The sequence below is a fragment of the Haliotis rufescens genome, unplaced genomic scaffold (genome assembly GCF_023055435.1).
Source record: "Haliotis rufescens isolate VD_foot unplaced genomic scaffold, xgHalRufe1.0.p SCAF_16, whole genome shotgun sequence".
NCBI classification, from domain to species: Eukaryota; Metazoa; Mollusca; class Gastropoda; order Lepetellida; family Haliotidae; genus Haliotis; species Haliotis rufescens.
Window position 1 is genome coordinate 21,971,056 of NW_025963846.1, and position 20,388 is coordinate 21,991,443.

General features: G+C 41.3%; 1 protein-coding gene across 6 annotated transcripts in view; it reads left to right on the forward strand.

The window, feature by feature from the left end:
* LOC124119254 (plexin A3-like) overlaps nt 1-20,388 on the forward strand; it is a 142,438-nt gene that overhangs the window by 34,989 nt on the left and 87,061 nt on the right. Inside the window, exon 1 of one of the 6 annotated variants that reach the window (XM_048396998.1) lies at nt 16,047-16,070. The exons of 4 other annotated variants lie outside the window; for them this stretch is intronic. The gene's annotated coding sequence lies outside the window, so the exon portion shown is untranslated. Of the gene's footprint in view, nt 1-16,046; nt 16,071-17,615; nt 17,851-20,388 lie in introns of those variants that run through there. One more of the 6 variants, XM_048396994.1, reaches the window with a different exon arrangement.

Genomic DNA, 20,388 nt, shown 5'->3' on the forward strand with positions numbered 1-20,388 from the left:
ACACTCACTGTGAAGGCCTCAGACCAGACTGAACACTCACTGTGAAGGCCTCAGACCAGACTGAACACTCACTGTGAAGGCCTCAGACTGAACACTCACTGTGAAGGCCTCAGACCAGACTGAACACTCACTGTGAAGGCCTCAGACCAGACTGAACACTCACTGTGAAGGCCTCAGACCAAACAGAACACTCACTGTGAAGTCCTCAGACCAGACTGAACACTCACTGTGAAGTCCTCAGACCAGACTGAACACTCACTGTGAAGGCCTCAGACCAGACTGAACACTCACTGTGAAGGCCTCAGACCAGACTGAACACTCACTGTGAAGTCCTCAGACCAAACAGAACACTCACTGTGAAGGCATCAGACTGAACACTCACTGTGAAGGCATCAGACCAGACTGAACACTCACTGTGAAGGCATCAGACTGAACACTCACTGTGAAGGCATCAGACTGAACACTCACTGTGAAGGCCTCAGACCAGACTGAACACTCACTGTGAAGTCCTCAGACCAGACTGAACACTCACTGTGAAGGCCTCAGACCAGACTGAACACTCACTGTGAAGGCCTCAGACCAAACAGAACACTCACTGTGAAGGCCTCAGACCAAACAGAACACTCACTGTGAAGGCCTCAGACTGAACACTCACTGTGAAGGCCTCAGACCAGACAGAACACTCACTGTGAAGGCCTCAGACTGAACACTCACTGTGAAGGCCTCAGACCAGACAGAACACTCACTGTGAAGGCATCAGACTGAACACTCACTGTGAAGGCATCAGACTGAACACTCACTGTGAAGGCCTCAGACCAGACTGAACACTCACTGTGAAGTCCTCAGACCAGACTGAACACTCACTGTGAAGGCCTCAGACCAGACTGAACACTCACTGTGAAGGCCTCAGACCAAACAGAACACTCACTGTGAAGGCATCAGACTGAACACTCACTGTGAAGGCCTCAGACCAGACAGAACACTCACTGTGAAGGCCTCAGACTGAACACTCACTGTGAAGGCCTCAGACCAGACAGAACACTCACTGTGAAGGCCTCAGACTGAACACTCACTGTGAAGGCCTCAGACCAGACTGAACACTCACTGTGAAGGCCTCAGACCAGACTGGACATTTTTGTAATTTCATCCAATGTCCTCCACTCCACTCCACTCCACCCCCACTGTCCTGACTTAACCTTCAGAGTCAAGGCATCTGATGGCTCTGCAGGAACTCAAAATGAGGAAAATGATCAAACCCTTGGACTGATGGGAAGCCATCATGGGGGGGGGGGGGGGGGGGGGGGGGGATGTGACAGGCCTCACCTCACTTTCATGCCAGGCCAATTGTCTGTACATAAATTATGACACAGTGAGGTGAAGTTAATTGAACATGCTAGGCTGCCCATATTTTATGCAAATCTAAGAACTTTGTCATGTTTGTCGTCGTTTAGTTGGATGTCGCAGCTAGTTTCACTTGCACCAACAATGAGAATTAATTATAGCATTACATTCTGAACATTCTCATGCAGTTTTGTCTTAATTTTATTATCTTTAACCTTGCTGTTTTTAAGCCAGGGGTCAAATTAATATGCAGCCAAAGATGAATCTTTTGTGAAAATACCACTGGTTCAGCAAGAAGGATGTCAGGTCCAATAATCTTTTTGTCTGTGAGGGTAAAAATTCCTTATTTCTCTGTATCTATGAGACTTTGCATGAATCTTAACAGTATGCCCACAAGGGCTGGGACGGGTAACTCGGGTACTTATGTGGGTGGGTACTGAGTAGGACCCGGGTACCCACAGGACTACCTCTGACTAGGGTTGGGACGGTTAACTTGGGTACCAGGGTTGGTTGGGTACTAAGTAGGACCCGGGTACCCACAGGACTACCTCTGACTAGGGCTGGGATGGTTAACTTAGGTACCAGGGTCGGGTGGGTACTGAGTAGGACCCAGGTACCCACAGGACTACCTGTGACTAGGGCTAGGGTGGGGTACTTGGGTCGGGTAGGCACTGAGTAGGACCCGGGTACCCACAGGACTACCTGGACTCGTGGTTAGTCACGGGATATATTGTTTAATGACAAACATTATCTAGAACTCTATGGTTACACAACAAGTCACTAATGTTCGCATTTCTTTCTGACTATGCACCCATTCCTTATGACTTTTAATATGGTTGAATACAGATATAACTTAAGTCAGCTTCAGTGTATGCATGACCTGATTGTTTAATCCATGTATCTAAATATGTTTTGCCAGGGCTGTGGTAAGCGAATTCCCAATTGGATATTTTGTACCTGTCTCTTGAGACTGACACTTTGCACTCATCTCAGCCCTAATCCCACTGTGATGGATGATAGAGGTGACCAACCACAACAAGGAGAGGAATCGGATCTAAATAAACCACACATGAGCAAGGATAGTTCTGCACCATGACTGTGGAATTTATATTTTTAAGGTAATTTTTTTTATAAAAAGACAAGGCAAGTCGACATCAAATAACCAAGTCTAGTTTTCTTGAAAACAGCAGATTCTTTTGAAGAAAGACACGTTTTCATTGACAAAGTGTTAGTCTAGGCCAAGGACATCAAACCAGACGTTGGCTATGAAGACATTTGCAGTGATTCCATGTTTAGTAGTGAGATGGTCTGGTCCCACTGAAGACTTCTCAGTTGCTGTGTGTTGAGTCCCCAGCTGGGGTTTGATGAAGCATGGATGAGTGTGTTCATTACATGTGACCTGCCCCCAGTGTAATCAATAGCTTAGCGCCGGCCATCTCACTTGACAGGGATCGGTCCGGCATCCCTGTCTCCAGGATCCCATCACACTCCAGCTCATCAGAGAGTTTCACAGTTTATGAAGCAGAGGATTGCCTTTAAAAGTCTGTAATGACTACCATATACCTTCTTTTTCTTGGTTTGGAGGAAATTGAATTAACACATGATCCTCCTTAGCAAGTGACTGCAAATGTCAACTGTCTTTCAATATGCTCCTTAAAGCATCAACTTTGGTCGTTCTGATTATCAGGCTAATGTAGACTTCCAGTCAGGTCACTTTGACAATATTTGTGTTAACACTTGCATCAACTCTGAGTGAAGGTTGGGTAGCCATTATGTTATGTTATGTATGGTTAATATTGCTGACTGTGACTGTGGGTAAAATGTTCAATCGTCTCACTGATGACCGACTAGGTACGATTTGCCACTGTACAATGTGTGGGGCCCATTTTGCAGTCCGGGACTGTGATTTTGCTGGAATATTGCAGAACTCTTCCTACTCTGATGAAAGGGGTTTTGTATAGCTCAGTGGTCAATATGTCAGCTTTCTATAATCTCATTTTGAGTTCAAGTCCTCTTTCAAAATATGTCCTGCTGTTGATGTGTCAAATAAGTAGATTTAACCTAGCAAGCAGTTGTCACTTCAAACTGGGAATGAATTGAAGCCAGTGTGTATAAGTGAAGATTTATATTGTGGAATAAGTCAATTGTTATTTTGTGTATACCAGGTGATACAACATGCTTGTGTTTCTCTGATAACATGACTATTAAATAGGCAGAAGAGGCTATAACCCTTAGGTTACATCATCGCATTGAATGCAATGTTAAAATAAATTGAAAGAAAATGAAAGCTTTGAAAATCCTAATTTTTAATAAAAGTTGTTTTTTCTAATGTTGCTTGCCAAGGGTATTAAATTCAAAATCCTATATGAATCCCTGGGTTATGATGTGTAATATGGCTGGCTGTGCATCCCTGATCTGTTTCTAAAATGCTGATGATGACTTTCATGGTCCAGACTCGATTGTTTACAAAATGCCATGATTAAATATTGAGTGTGCACAGCGCACAGCGCACAGGTCACAAATCAGGCGAAGTTAAGCAACATTGGCCACGGAGAGTAGTTGGATGGAGGACCATGGTCGGCAGCTGGACTCTTGACAGTTTCTTGGGCTTCGGGCCCTGCCCCACACTGAATAGCATGTGGTGTTTCAATCGGCAAGTGACTTTGTTCAAAATATGCCTCTGTTCATCCAGCAGTGAATGGGTACCCGGTAGGATGGGATGGTAATGCCTCTGTTCATCCAGCAGTGAATGGGTACCCGGTAGGATGGGATGGTAATGCCTCTGTTCATCCAGCAGTGAGTGGGTACTTGGTAGGATGGGATGGTAATGTGACTGTTCATCCAGCAGTGAGTGGGTACTTGGTAGGATGAGATGGTAATGTGACTGTTCATCCAGCAGTGAGTGGGTACTTGGTAGGATGGGATGGTAATGTGACTGTTCATCCAGCAGTGAGTGGGTACTTGGTAGGATGAGATGGTAATGTGACTGTTCATCCAGCAGTGAATGGGTACTTGGTAGGATGAGATGGTAATGTGACTGTTCATCCAGCAGTGAGTGGGACCTTGGTAGGATGGGATGGTAATGTGACTGTTCATCCAGCAGTGAATGGGACCTTGGTAGGATGAGATGGTAATGTGACTGTTCATCCAGCAGTGAATGGGTACCCGGTAGGATGGGATGGTAATGTGACTGTTCATCCAGCAGTGAGTGGGACCTTGGTAGGATGGGATGGTAATGCCTCTGTTCATCCAGCAGTGAGTGGGACCTTGGTAGGATGGGATGGTAATGTGACTGTTCATCCAGCAGTGAGTGGGACCTTGGTAGGATGGGATGGTAATGTGACTGTTCATCCAGCAGTGAGTGGGACCTTGGTAGGATGGGATGGTAATGCCTCTGTTCATCCAGCAGTGAGTGGGACCTTGGTAGGATGGGATGGTAATGCCTCTGTTCATCCAGCAGTGAGTGGGACCTTGGTAGGATGGGATGGTAATGTGACTGTTCATCCAGCAGTGAGTGGGACCTTGGTAGGATGGGATGGTAATGTGACTGTTCATCCAGCAGTGAATGGGTACCCGGTAGGATGGGATGGTAATGCCTCTGTTCATCCAGCAGTGAATGGGTACCCGGTAGGATGGGATGGTAATGTGACTGTTCATCCAGCAGTGAGTGGGACCTTGGTAGGATGGGATGGTAATGCCTCTGTTCATCCAGCAGTGAGTGGGACCTTGGTAGGATGGGATGGTAATGTGACTGTTCATCCAGCAGTGAGTGGGACCTTGGTAGGATGGGATGGTAATGTGACTGTTCATCCAGCAGTGAGTGGGACCTTGGTAGGATGGGATGGTAATGCCTCTGTTCATCCAGCAGTGAGTGGGACCTTGGTAGGATGGGATGGTAATGTGACTGTTCATCCAGCAGTGAGTGGGACCTTGGTAGGATGGGATGGTAATGTGACTGTTCATCCAGCAGTGAGTGGGACCTTGGTAGGATGGGATGGTAATGCCTCTGTTCATCCAGCAGTGAGTGGGACCTTGGTAGGATGGGATGGTAATGTGACTGTTCATCCAGCAGTGAGTGGGACCTTGGTAGGATGGGATGGTAATGTGACTGTTCATCCAGCAGTGAGTGGGACCTTGGTAGGATGGGATGGTAATGTGACTGTTCATCCAGCAGTGAGTGGGACCTTGGTAGGATGGGATGGTAATGCCTCTGTTCATCCAGCAGTGAGTGGGACCTTGGTAGGATGGGATGGTAATGTGACTGTTCATCCAGCAGTGAGTGGGACCTTGGTAGGATGGGATGGTAATGCCTCTGTTCATCCAGCAGTGAGTGGGACCTTGGTAGGATGGGATGGTAATGTGACTGTTCATCCAGCAGTGAGTGGGACCTTGGTAGGATGGGATGGTAATGTGACTGTTCATCCAGCAGTGAGTTGGACCTTGGTAGGATGGGATGGTAATGTGACTGTTCATCCAGCAGTGAGTGGGACCTTGGTAGGATGGGATGGTAATGTGACTGTTCATCCAGCAGTGAATGGGTACTTGGTAGGATGGGATGGTAATGCCTCTGTTCATCCAGCAGTGAGTGGGACCTTGGTAGGATGGGATGGTAATGTGACTGTTCATCCAGCAGTGAGTGGGACCTTGGTAGGATGGGATGGTAATGTGACTGTTCATCCAGCAGTGAGTGGGACCTTGGTAGGATGGGATGGTAATGTGACTGTTCATCCAGCAGTGAGTGGGACCTTGGTAGGATGGGATGGTAATGTGACTGTTCATCCAGCAGTGAGTGGGACCTTGGTAGGATGGGATGGTAATGTGACTGTTCATCCAGCAGTGAATGGGACCTTGGTAGGATGAGATGGTAATGTGACTGTTCATCCAGCAGTTAATGGGTACTTGGTAGGATGGGATGGTAATGCCTCTGTTCATCCAGCAGTGAATGGGTACTTGGTAGGATGGGATGGTAATGTGACTGTTCATCCAGCAGTGAGTGGGACCTTGGTAGGATGGGATGGTAATGTGACTGTTCATCCAGCAGTGAATGGGTACTTGGTAGGATGAGATGGTAATGTGACTGTTCATCCAGCAGTGAGTGGGACCTTGGTAGGATGGGATGGTAATGTGACTGTTCATCCAGCAGTGAGTGGGACCTTGGTAGGATGGGATGGTAATGTGACTGTTAACCTTCAAGCACTTCACGGGCAGCTTGGGTTGTATACTCCCCAGGGAGCTGAGAAAGAAAATTGAGTGCCCACTGATCCATTGACTGGGGAAATAATGATGTGTGCTTTGAGCATGCTTCAACAATTAGACTATTATATTATATTATATTATATTATATTATATTATATTATATTATATTATATTATATTATATTATATTATATTATATTATATTATATTATATTATATTATATTATATTATATCCTTATGTGTGTATTTATGTATATATACCAGCTGATATTGGGAATATCATTTACTTATGTAATGACCTTACAAGGGCCTTGTCTTCTTGAATCTTTCTATGCAGATGCCCCTCTAGCCATGCAGGAATCTGCTAGTCATTGGTTTAAATCATAGAATTACTCCAATTATGGTCTTTCAGCACCATCCCTCTGACGACTGGTGTCACTAATGCAGCCTATGTCAATGATTTGCTTCATGCTGGGCCTGCTTGCTTTGTACATGAAGCTGACATGCTTTCCGTAACTGAAGTTTTCTGTTCGAAGTGGCATCAAACCCATCTTACTCACTCACTCTTGTCATGTTTTCTAAAAACATATTTGTTCATAATTTGGATATTATTATAAGCTTATGTAGCTTATTCAATATATAATTGAGAGGTGTCATGCCTGTGGTGTGTAAATCTTGTTATTTCCCTTCCATTGTGAGTTTATCATTATGGTGAACCTGAGTGTCAGAGACTTTGGACACAGGTGTCACATGGTCTTAGCAAGTGTGTCATGTTCAGTCTGATTGACAACACTGTATTTGTTTCACGATTAAGCTTATCTACATAGTCATGTACATTAGTCATAAGAAGGTGATTAATTCCAAAGGAGACTTTTCACAGGATTACAATATTCTCAACTTTAAAAAGTTAGACCATGATTCATTCTGCTATCTTGTATAAGAATTGCTCAGTTTTAGACTCCAAAGTAATTATGCTACTTTTTGTCAAACAGTGGATGCCCATGTAGAGGGGATGGTATTTTAAGATATGCATATTTCATTAATTGCCGATAATCAAGTTAATGGCTTATAAAACCCACAAAGGGATATTTGTGTAATAAAATTCACTCCCCAATAATCAGTTACATAGCAGATTATGGAACACTTTGATACAGAACTACAAAATCGTAGAGTTATCGCCACATAAAAAATTTGCCAATACTGCGTCATTTATTCCTTTGATGCCTGGATAATGCCCATGCTCCATGCACAATAAAATTCAAACTTTAATTTTGATAATTTGGGAAAAATAAAACAGAATTTACTTTGATGCTGTTGAAGTTGACCATCAACTATGATTAAAATGCTTTTGAATGCATCTGTCAAGAGTTTTGATGAAAGAGACGCCTTGCATGTCGTCCTTTGTGAATAATGTACTGATATGCTTTTTGTGACATTGTGAATGTTTTGCGTTAGAATTTGCATAATTACTGTAATCTAAAGGACATAAATTCATCCCCGAATGAGGTAATAAAACTAAAGACAATGAGAGCCAAGGAGGGGCCGTTTCCAGCACATTTTGGTCTCACAGTTAGAAACAGGCTTTCCTGTGCTCCTCTGTAAAGGCGCGCCCCCTATCAGGGCAAGATGAACCTACGATCATAAAATACTGCATTAGTCATAGGGGAGGTATATGCAGACCAGAATGTAATTTTTCGTCTCGATGACACGGTCCAGATGAGTAATAAAAAGCCCTCGCGTAAGATCAATCGCTAGATTTATAGCTGAATGAATTCATCTGTAAAACTGCATTTTAGGCCACAATTGATGGAAAATCAATCAAGTTTAAATTTTCAGCATTGCGTCATTGTCCCCTTCCAAGCAGCGTAATGTTTGAAATTTGGACTTCAAAAGAATTTGAGAATGCCCTGTTTGTTTGTTGGAGGTAATGAGTCTCGGCCGTGCTTGTGTTGCATTCAAACTGTGATAATTCCTCCTGTCCGATGTAGTTGACTTTAAATGAGTTTCTTTGGTGTCGAGTAATCCAAAGACTTCTTGCAAATTATTTTTCTATTTCATGAAAATTAATTTTGAAATAGGTTTTAATTGAACATCTTTTAATTTTATTTTCTAAATTAAGATGAAAGGAGGATTAAATTTCAAAAGAAAACCTTAATCCAGACTCCAAAATTTGTTTGAAGGTTCTGTCAGGATTTGCCATTTGTTAAATTTTAATCTCGGCCTTTTTCATGTAATCAAGCAGCATTGAAATCAAGCACTTATTCTATTTTTAAAAGACATTAATTTTCCTCTCTTTTCACATCAATATTACTTTCATTTGTGCTTAAGTTTACAAAAATATTTCATTGCTCTTAATGCACATTAATCTATTTCATCTTGTAAGTGGTATTCCGTGAGTCTTTACTTGGTTGGGGCTGTCATATTTATTCCATTTGCGGAACCATTTGCACATGTGAAATATGCTTCATGGCCATGATGGTGGCGTGCTTCATTCAATTGTTAATGGGGAGCAAAATGTTGTGCTCTCTCTCTATTTTCTGAATACCCACTCAAATTGGTCACACTTAGGACTTGGCATAACCTCAAAAATAACCTTGCAAGGGGCCTGCCCTGTTAACATATATTTTAGGGCGCCATTGAGAAGTTGTTTGTTTCCCGCAACTCAATCTTTTCAGCCGTATTGAAAAACTCATTGAAGGTCATTTCTCAGCTTTCAGAAAATGAAATAGAATTTGGCATCTGGTTAGAAAACAACCAACCATCAAGGTGTTCCGATGCGACACAACTCAAACAACTTGAAACGGATTTGTCTTGCTGTCGCATGATCAACAAATCTACTTATGATATTTACGTAGTAATTAAGAAATTGACATTCACTGAAGGAAGTAATCACAAATATTCAGTCCCATTTAAAGAGATGTTCTGAATGGAGAATTAGCATGAAACAGTCTCTACATGAAAGTAAGTGATTATTTTAATGATATCGACACAATATTTACATGATTTCACTGAATGAAGAGAAACCACATATGTGGTCCATGGATGAATTAGTTAACTTCTCTGAATTGTAAATATTATTGTATTCAGGTGTTGGACTAGTCTTGTGCCATGACTCTGGAATTAATATGTTTTAGGTATATATTTTTTATTACTAAAAGCCTAGGCAAGTCTAGATCAAACTAACCAAGTCCAGTTTGCTTGATTCCACATACTAAAACAGCAGAAGAGGAAAGGTTCTTTTGAGGAAAAGAAAAAGATTATTTTAAAGACATGTTTTCATTGACTAAGTATTAGTCTAGTGTTGGACAATCATAAAATTAAAACATCTGTTGCTGTAATGTTCGATAATGTTTGCTTTTTTGAACTTGTAAAACAATATTTTTATTTTGAAAATTTATCACAATGAGGCTAAACCAAATTATCTTATGTGGTTGCTTTTTGAGTTCATTGTCAGCAGTTGCTGTTAAGGTGACAGTGTCATGACCAGGAAAGCTTTATTGTAGTGACTATATTTTTTTAAACTCTTGCTTTGATGTCAAACAGAGCTTTGTTGACATCTCAAAACAGTGATTCATTGAAAACATGTGTGAACCAACTCTAAAACACACAGTTCCATCATTAGCTATGGACAGAGAAGTGATGTTCATATGATTCATTGGAATGGATGGTTGAATTATTCAAGGATCAGAGCCCTGGTAACAGTGTCACTGACTGTTTGTTGATAAAACTTTTAATTTCATATTAAATGTGTTCTTAGTGTTAAGCCATCATCTGAACCTTTACATAATTAGAAGATAAACTTACTATGTTATCAGAGTAGAGCAGGACTACTTGCAGATTTAACCTCACGAAATTGAATTTTGAAGTAACAGTGTATCCCTCTTGTTATGTCACACCGCTCATTGCAAAAGATATGCCATCAGTTTCAGATATAGAAAAAAATATACATGTTCTCATATTTAGAGATAAACTCTCTTGGTCAGTTTCTGTCATGTTATGGGGGCACGGGTGGCCCTGGTCTAAGGCGCTCCGATTCACTCTGCAGAGTTGCATCCCTTGGGCACGCCAGAAACCTATGATTATGGGTTCGCCCCGATTTTGTTTCTAGGTTTGTCAGCACCATACCCGTGCTCGTGGGTTTCACCGTAGTGTTAAACGCCGCGATATAATCAGAATACTGTTCAAAGCGGCGTTAAACCCAACTCACTCCCAACATTATTGCCACACATATTTCAAATATTTCAAATAATTTTGCAACTGCATATTGGCCTTGTGTAACTTATAATTGTAAAAAAAATCATTGTTTCAAATTTCAAAGGCCATTGATTCAGAAAGAATTACTTTTTCTATAGATAATCAGCTGTTTCAATCAGACATTAACATGACTGAAACCAATCAGAATCACATGTTTTTCAATTTCCTAGTCAAATTACATGTAACACACTCATAATTCTTTTTGAGATATTTTCATTCAAAACGTTTAATATTTCAAATGACAAAACTTTCTTAAAACTACACAGAATAATAAGTGAGTAATAATATACAATTACGAATAATGAAATCACAATCAGTTCTCAACAGTGTTACTCAGCATCACGAAGCCGGAATGATGGAATATAAAGATTGTTGTTTGTAGGAATAAGTTATTTGGATGTTTGAATTACTTAACTACTTTGCAGGTGGCCTAGTGGTGTAAGTTACTATAATTTGTTCTTCAAACTTTCATCCCTCTGTTGTGCCAGGATCTGCTATTGATGCTTTGGGAACCAAGATTTGCCCTGATTGTGATCCTTGGCTTGTCATCACCTAACCCAAGCTGGTGTGTGACCAAAGTGGTGACCATCTATCATATCACACATCCGACCCGTGAAGATCCGGGGTGGAATAGGTCTTCACAAACCCATGCTTGCCGTAAAAGGCAACTGTGCTTGTCATAAGAGGCGACTAACCGGATCTGGTGGTCAGGCTCGCTGACTTAGTTGATGCATGTCATCCATCCCAATTGCGTGGATCGATGCTCATAATATTAATCACTGGATTGTCTGGTCCAGCCTCTATTATTTACAGACCACTGTCATATAGCTGGAATATTGCTGAGTGAGGCATAAAACAATGAACCAAACCAAAACCTAACCATCTATCATCGATCCCTTTATGGTTGTGATATAACTAAGCAGCTTCAAACCGAACTCACTCACTCACTCACATACTGAATATTGTTATCAGGACTTTGTAAGTTGACTATTCAAACAAAACACCAAGGATGTAATGTAGATATTCTTGAAGTAGCACGACTGGTGAACACAACCATGATATACTGGAGCTAGGCAGGAAGTACTTCAGGATCTGACAACAACTTGAATATGTTTGGGGTGGCAAGAGGGTCAGTGATTCATCATGTGTACAAGGTGTAAGAAAGGCAAGATACTCTGATAGGGCAACTTACATCTCGAATATCTCTGATGGAGGAGATAAGTGGTATTGGAGTCAAGACTTTCTCTTCAGGATGTAACATAATTCCTTCATTACCGGGCACTTAGAGAGCAATGAGTACCGAAATTATCTAGGATTGAATAAGGCAAACATATTTTAACATATTCCACTTTTTATTATTTGTTGTTGCTCTGTTTTGAGCTTAAAATCCATCTTGGCTATGTACATAAGGCCCTTGTACTGACACTGCTGGAGGAAGGTCCATAGTTACAAGAAATATCGTGCATTGTGTTACTTTATTCCTTGAAATGTATATTTCATCATGATGTCAGAACGTGTAATTGGGTATGGAAATCAATTATTAAATGCTATTTTATGATGTTTTCACTACCTGTTTTAGACAAGCTGACTTAGTTCATTAGATTCAGTATGGTTAGGTTATTTGTCATTCCCCTTGATGTCCCTGTGGGGATTCCAGGTCGGGCTCCAAGTACCTCATGCTTGTCACAAGACCAACAAGAGTTTGCCACTAACGTGGCTATATTCCCCGCCCCGGTTGCAGAATTTATGACATAATTAAATCTAAACAAACCCTACCCTTTTTTAACCGAGGTGGAACTTGTCATGGAAATTGTTAAAAAAAAAGAGTTTGGAACCTAAGTCCCCGAAACATAAAAAATTAAAATGTCTAAAATTTCTATATAGCCAAAGGCACCAGTTCAGCATGTACATGACAGACCTGCAAAGTTTGTTGGAAAAATATTGAACGGTTTATGAGTTATGCTCCAGAAAAGAACCCTACCCCGACAGAACCTAAGTCCATCTTGTTGCCATGGAAACGTAAAAAATAAACATTTCTAAAATTTCTAAATAGCAAAAGGCACCAGTTCAGCATGTACTTGACAGACCTGCAAAGTGTCATGAAAAAATATTGAACGGTTTCTGAGTTATGCTCCGGAAACAAAACGTGACGGACATATGTACGGACGGACGGAGCCCGTTTCTATATCCCCCACAAACTTTGTTGGGCGGGGGATAATTAGTCTCAGGTGGTCGGGCTCCAAGTACCTCATGCTTGTCACAAGACCAACTAGACTCCGGTGGTCGGGCTCCAAGTACCTCATGCTTGTCACAAGACCAACTAGACTCCGGTGGTCGGGCTCCAAGTACCTCATGCTTGTCACAAGACCAACTAGACTCAGGTGGCCAGGCTCCAAGTACCTCATGCTTGTCACAAGACCAACTAGACTCCGGTGGTCAGGCTCCAAGTACCTCATGCTTGTCACAAGACCAACTAGACTGCAGTGGTCGGGCTCCAAGTACCTCATGCTTGTCACAAGACCAACTAGACTCCGGTGGTCGGGCTCCAAGTACCTCATGCTTGTCACAAGACCAACTAGACTCCGGTGGTCGGGCTCCAAGTACCTCATGCTTGTCACAAGACCAACTAGACTCCGGTGGTCGGGCTCCAAGTACCTCATGCTTGTCACAAGACCAACTAGACTCCGGTGGTCGGGCTCTGTGACTTGGTTGATTGCATGTGAGTGTACCTGGGATCATGAATTGATGCTCATGCCTTCAGTCACAGGATTATGTAGTCCACACTTGACTGTTTTTCTGCTGATTTTACTGATTAGCTGAAAGTTTGCAGACTGACGCATGATCAACATACAATGAACCTATCGTTTGATGATAGTATATGGCTAAGCATCAGGTTTTTTGTTTTTTTTAAGTTTATTGTATCACAGCCTTACTTTCTATAATAAACAAATCTAATATTTAATAATAATTCCAGATCCATGCCTCTGCATTGTGTGTTGCTTAACATGACCCTTTTCCTCCACTTTAAGACCTCCAAAACCGAGGTCTGTGACCTCCATTTAATTTTTTTACAGAGTTATGTCTCTTGATCCATGTTATTTTCCTTAGTGCATAGTGTCTGCAATGGAGACATGTTTTCTCAGAAACTGCTGAAGTTAGCTTATTTAAGACATATTTATCAAGACTGAGTTATTTTATCCAGAGAAGGGGCCTTTTGTGTGTATTAATTTCAGATTAAATCATATTTTCTGATGACATTAAGCAGCCCAAGTGCCTATTACTTCTTAAGGCTTTATAGACAGCCTCCGTGGTCTAGTGGTAGAGCGTCCGCCCGGAGAGCGGGAGGTCCGTGGTTCGATCCCCGACCGCGTCATACCAAAAGACGTTAAAATATGGTACTTGTTGTTACCCTGTCTGGCGCTCGGCATTAAGGGGCTAAAACAAGGACTGGTCGGCTCGGAGTCAATATACTGTGTCTGAGTGGGGCATTCATGTTAAACTGCGGCATGGTATCTCAGTGAGCTAGCACTATAAATCGGCATCAGTCTGGACTAGTACAAGCAGCCACACACACACACACACACACACACACACACACACACGTACATGCACGTCGCTATATAAGTGCAATAATCTTACCTCACCTCACCTCACCTCACCTCACCTCAGAAGCCCATTTCTGGTGTCCCCCGCCGTGATATTGCTGGAATATTGCTAACAGCAGCTTAAAACCATACTCACTCGCCCCGCTTACCTCACCTCACCTCACCTCACCTCACCTCACCTCACCTCACCTCAGGGTCGGTCGGGTAGCCTAGTGGTTAAAGTGTTCGCTTGTCACGACGAAGACCCGGGTTCGTTTCCCAACATGGGTACAATGTTTGAAGCCCGTTTCTGGTGCCCCCTGCTGTGATATTGCTGGAATATAGCCAAAAGCTGTGTAAAACCACACTCACCTCACACTTGCAGTAAAGGACCATTAGAGAACAACTTCATGAAATGATATGTGAAGTATGTGTGTCATTGGGTTATATTAGCACTGAGGAAATAATCTGGATCAAGATTCTATACAGTACTGACATTTAGTGTGAGTTTTATTGTGGCCTATTTTTCAACTGCCCCTGTACTCATGTGGCCCTGCTGGTCCTATGACTGGTATGTTTATGTTAGAAGGGTGTAGAATTGATGTAATCCGTCCCCTCAGACACACCAAGACTGGCTTTCACCAAGGTATATATCTCATCCACATGGGAGTACTTTCTAAATGCCAAAATCCCCATGCTTATCCCCAGCAAATCTCCCTGGAAACCTGTCAGTGTATATCATGCTGTTAATACATACGTGGTTATGGAAATGAATAGACTGTGTAATCAAACATTGCTCCTTAGTCTGTTGTGTTTTGAAATTCTAGGCTTACCAGACATTTGTCTGGCTTCAGTATTGTATCTGTAGGATCCTCTTTTGTTTATCATATATCAAAATCAAAGTTTGAAAAAAGTGAACATTGTTTACAAACTTTTGCTAAAATAACTCCGTGTTTTCAAACAAGTTTTTGAGGTCTTTGAGAAATGGGTTTTGAAAAGGTGAGTTTTCTTTCAACCTTTTTCGAGACCAGAATATCACCTGTAAGTATTTGACGTCTGGTGGCGTTACAGAATACAGGCAGCCTCACCCAATGCCTGGCTGTTAAAATGCTATCTTGCCATCGTTTCAGGAAGGAAGCAAATTTTACGATCCAAGCTAGTTTCATCTCCCAACTTCTTTTTGCCTTTTTGCTGGGAGTAGTCTCTCTGTGAGGGCACATGTTTTTCATGATGTGTGGAATTGGGACCTGCATGGAGGGAGAGTCGGACCCTGCACATGGTGGGGCCACAGCTAGGTGCACCAAAGCTGCTGTGGCGGAGATAAACTACACATTAGCTCAGCCCATGCACATTGTATATTATTTTTGCATAATAAATCTCCAATACTCAAAGGTTTTTGAATTTTATAGCACCTCATCAGGACGAGACAAAGTCTGCAAAAATTATCAGCAAGATCCGGGAAAAACATCATCGGTTGTAGTGGTGATAATAAAACAGTCTAGCTGGCCTGAGCCAAAGGCTGTGATAATATGCCAGTCTAGTTTGACTTTACTCAAATCTTCCAACATCCTGGACCACAGGCATACATAGACTGTGGTGAGATTGATGCCTTTACTGTTGCTGAAAGAGGCATTTGTCTCGGTGGGAGTACCTCCTCCATGTTAAATGTGGATCATGTTTTGAAGATTTGCTCAGGTATGTTTATGAGGCCGGGGTATTTCAGCTTTTCTTTGGGTGTTAATTTGTCTTGTGAAATAAGAAGATAATTATCAATTCTTTATTTACTTTCAAATCATAACGGATCCTGTCAACTGAGTTGATAGTTTGATAATTATTCTGGGTTTCATGTGGAAAGGGGCTGGGTTGTGTTGAAGAATGCTTGTTCAGGGCTGGAGTAATATATAGCATTCTATCAAGGTTGAACATAATAGTCGCAACCTCTGTTATTGCTCACGCTTCTCTTAATCCTTTTCAAATCATTAGAAATTAAAACTCAAATTTGATCTTAATTATGCCATTATGCATGGATCACCGGTTTGCCATATTGCAAGGGAGCAGATGAGTTTGTGTTTTGGCAGCCATAGAGGAATTAATTAATCAGCAAATACAGCCCTGTTAGTTTCACAATGTTAATGATCTGTATCGGAGAAATAGGTTTTGAATGAATTACATTTTCCAATTAAGGTATCACTGCGTTATGAATCCCAAACAAGTTTCTAGAGATGTTTGTTTGTCACATGTCCTGGTTAGAACCATGGAGCTGTTTTTATGGCTGAGTTTCATAATAAGCAGTGAAGTCCAGATCTTTTTCACCCAGATGATAATTTGATACCTTGATGGAGGAACAGGCTAAGATCAAATTTAATGTTGTCACAGGCCAGTTGTGTTTTTGTCTCGAGTTTTATGGCCCTCTCAGAAGCCATCCATTATGCAAGCCGGTTACTAGATTATGACACATAATTCTGTATGTATTGTGCGTTTTTTCACACATTGAAAGAAACAAGTTTTATTACTGTGTTTCGCTAGACTTCACATCGGCAGGACCCAAGATATTGCATATGGGACGACAGTCGGTAGCGGGCTGCTTTGTACTCCCGATTCAATCAAGTGGACTTCTTTTGTAGGTAGTTTTCAATGACAATGTGGGACTTATTCAGCTGGTTGGCGTTTGCCGGATTCATTCAGTCTTGTTCTACCTTATGTTACATTGTTCACGTTACCCTTGTCGAAAATATTAAAATTGTAATTTGCTAAGTATGGAAAAAATGTGTTAAAAGTTTTGAATGAAATGTGCATGTTTAACATCTCTAGTGTTAACTTTTGAATACATGCTAACTTCAGGTGTTGTAAACACAGCTTCTTTTTCTGTATTTAATGTGAACAGTGTATTAAAGGGGTAATGGCAATACAATCTCATGACACTGAATTACATTACTCAGCTGTTTACCTTAGACTGAGATTTTGTATTTTCCAAAGTGCCTTGGGGCATATGCAGGTCTGCGATGATCAGTATGGCGCTGCTGCCACCAATTGGTTCTGTCCAGACAAAAACAATAAACAATCATTGAGTAGATGATATGAGCCATCTTAAACTTGGCATCTCTGTTGCTAAAACTAACAGGTTCACTTCCACTGCCAATCATGTCTCATTTCCATCTCTCGAAAACATTTAAACTTGGCTTCCCCTCCTTTCATGGTTGCCATGGTAAACTGCCGACTGGCCCAACTGAGGTTGTCAGCCATCTTGGTTAGGAGTCAGGAGAGCAGATGGGATTGAAGTTGAGCAAGCTCCAAGCTCGGCCATAAATCAGAACTGTTGGCTTTGTTCAGTGTAACAGCAGGGATAACTAGTCAGTTCTCCTCCACGGGAATAGTGGCAACTCACTCGAACTCTTTTGTGCCCGAAGGGAAGAGAGTTTCCTCCTTCTCAATATTTGTGGGAAATATTTTCTTGCGTGGAGCATGGTTCATTTTGGTAAGAAAACAATTTTGTGATGTCATTTCAATTGAGGTGCATGTGACATTTTTTCGAATGGTTCCCAGTTTCACAAATCCTATGAGGTATTACAGACAGGCGTGTTTTCCGAAGGTTTTTGTAGCCGACTACATTACAACTTGGTCCAAAATAGAAAGTGTATCTCCAACTGGAGCATTGTTTTTTAAATGTAAATTGTTTTTTGAAAGTCAGCTCTATTTTTCTGACAGACATGTTGAGGCTGATTTTGAAATAGGTCAATGCAAGTCTTTATGACGGTGATGTTTTTAATGGCTTTGTATGTATATATACGTGTGTGTATGTGTTTCTCCTCTACAAAGGTTCATGTTATGTCTGTCACTCTGTACTGTGGGGGATGTTTCACGCCTCAGTGACTATGAATGCGGAATCCTTTTCGAATCGTTAATTCCTTCAGCATACCTCAGTGATGATGAATGGCAGATGACTATAGTGTCTGCCTTCATGAAATTGATCTTGTGTTGTATTATTTAAGTGTGATTCAACAATATGAATAATACTGTCATAATTATTTCAATATCAAAATTTTGTCAAATGTGAGACAATTAATAGCTAAGGATTTACGTTTTGAAATGTATTAGAAACAGTGTTTGAATTTTGCTGTTATTTGTGTTTATGGCGTTAAAGCATTCATGATTGGGTTACTGCCAGATTAGGAAATGTTAATTTTAATCAAAATCAGTATCAGTATCATTACCTTGGGGCCAGTGGGGTAACCCTGTGGTTTGTTTACTCGTCACGCCGAAGACCCGGGTTCGATTCCCCATGGGTACAATGTGTGAAGCCTGTTTCTGGTGTCCCTGTTCTGATGTTGCTGGAATATTGCTAAAAGCGGTATAAAACATACTCACTCACTCACTCACTCTCATTTCCTGGGCTATGTTCAACCCAAGCGGATTCCTGGTTAGAATATCGTAATATAGTAAGTTGTAAGAGAAGACTAAATGGATGCAGTGATCAGGCTCGGAGACTTTGTTGATTGCATATCAATTGCAAGTATCAAACAAACAAACAACTCTCAACAAACCGATGTTAGCGCAAAGACAATTGTAACACACATACTTTAACACAGACTTCAGATAGTGCTTCGGCGGATCGTGGAATGGGGCCCTCAACACATTTCTTCCACTGTTATCATCATAATGATGCAAACATGATATGATACAGTACACTGCATCAGATTAGGGTAACATTAGGTATTAGGTATAATTATCAGAATGTCGTGAGATGGCAATGATGGTTAAATACATAAAGGCCTAATATTAATAAGTCACTGTAACCTGCAAAATGATGGCACTAAAAAAACACAATTTTCTCTACAAGCAAATCAGCTAATAATGGCAATTATTGGTATAATTAATGAGATTACTCAAGGTGATGGCTGGAGTTTATATTGGGATTGGTCCGTGTGGCACCAGGACATAAGGGGATTATTGGTCCGTATTGCCCTAGCTGATATTGATGATGAGGTTTGTGATGGTGGCCGGGGTATGTTATACACAGGGTAGTCACGGGGTGAGTCATATAGATGTCATTGCTATTGATCTTATGCCTTTTGTTTGTTGTAGGAAATAGCATTTTCATTTGATAGCAGGCTGTTCATGGAAAGTGATTAATGGACTCTTTAATGAGGTGTGGGGCTGGCAATTGTGATTTCCATGAATTGAAATATCATAATCTTACAGTTTGATGTGAGATTGTTTAACATAACACTGCCCAACTGAAATAAATGTTGTGTGTTATCATGAGGCATTCATTTGTGTCATTAAGAGTTGTGGGATATGATATCTTCATGATTCCTGGAATCAGAAAAGGCTTTGATATTTTCACAAAGATAAAAGAACTGTTGAGAATATTGTACAATTTGTCAACTTTATTTATAAGGTAGTAGTGATAATGTTTCTGTCAGGGTACAGGTTTATTTGGTAATAAATCTTCAAAAGCAAAGGTCTTTACATCTTTATATATTGTAACCATGTGGCATATTCCAAACAGGAAACTGACTTAAGGAGCTATCTTGCTTGAAGGAGGCTCAATGTCCATAAGTCATAAATATTTCTCTCCATCAAACCCTGTCAGGCAAGAAAGACAACATCTTCGCGTAAAAATGGCTTAGGACATTGACCATTTTAGCTTACTGTGAAGATGTTCACTACCTATTGCCATCCATAACATGTATAAGTGCCCAATAGTAAAGATGGTGCAAAGCACTCAGGGATTGGCTGCTCTAAAGACTAATCTCAGTCTCTAGTGAAGTTCAGTAGTTCTGACAGAGCACTTGGAGGGTTTGACCCCATACCTAGGATTTGTTTTTTTTAAAACCCAACTATTTGGACCACCAGTATTGCTCCCTGTTGTAATGAGGAACAGATTTATGCAACTTGGTGACAAAGTGTGATTTGTGTGCCAGTGTGTACACAGTGAGACATTGCAGGATGGTGCTTGTACAATACGGTAGGGTTTGCTCTAAACAATGTTTGCACTTCTTGCAAATGATAA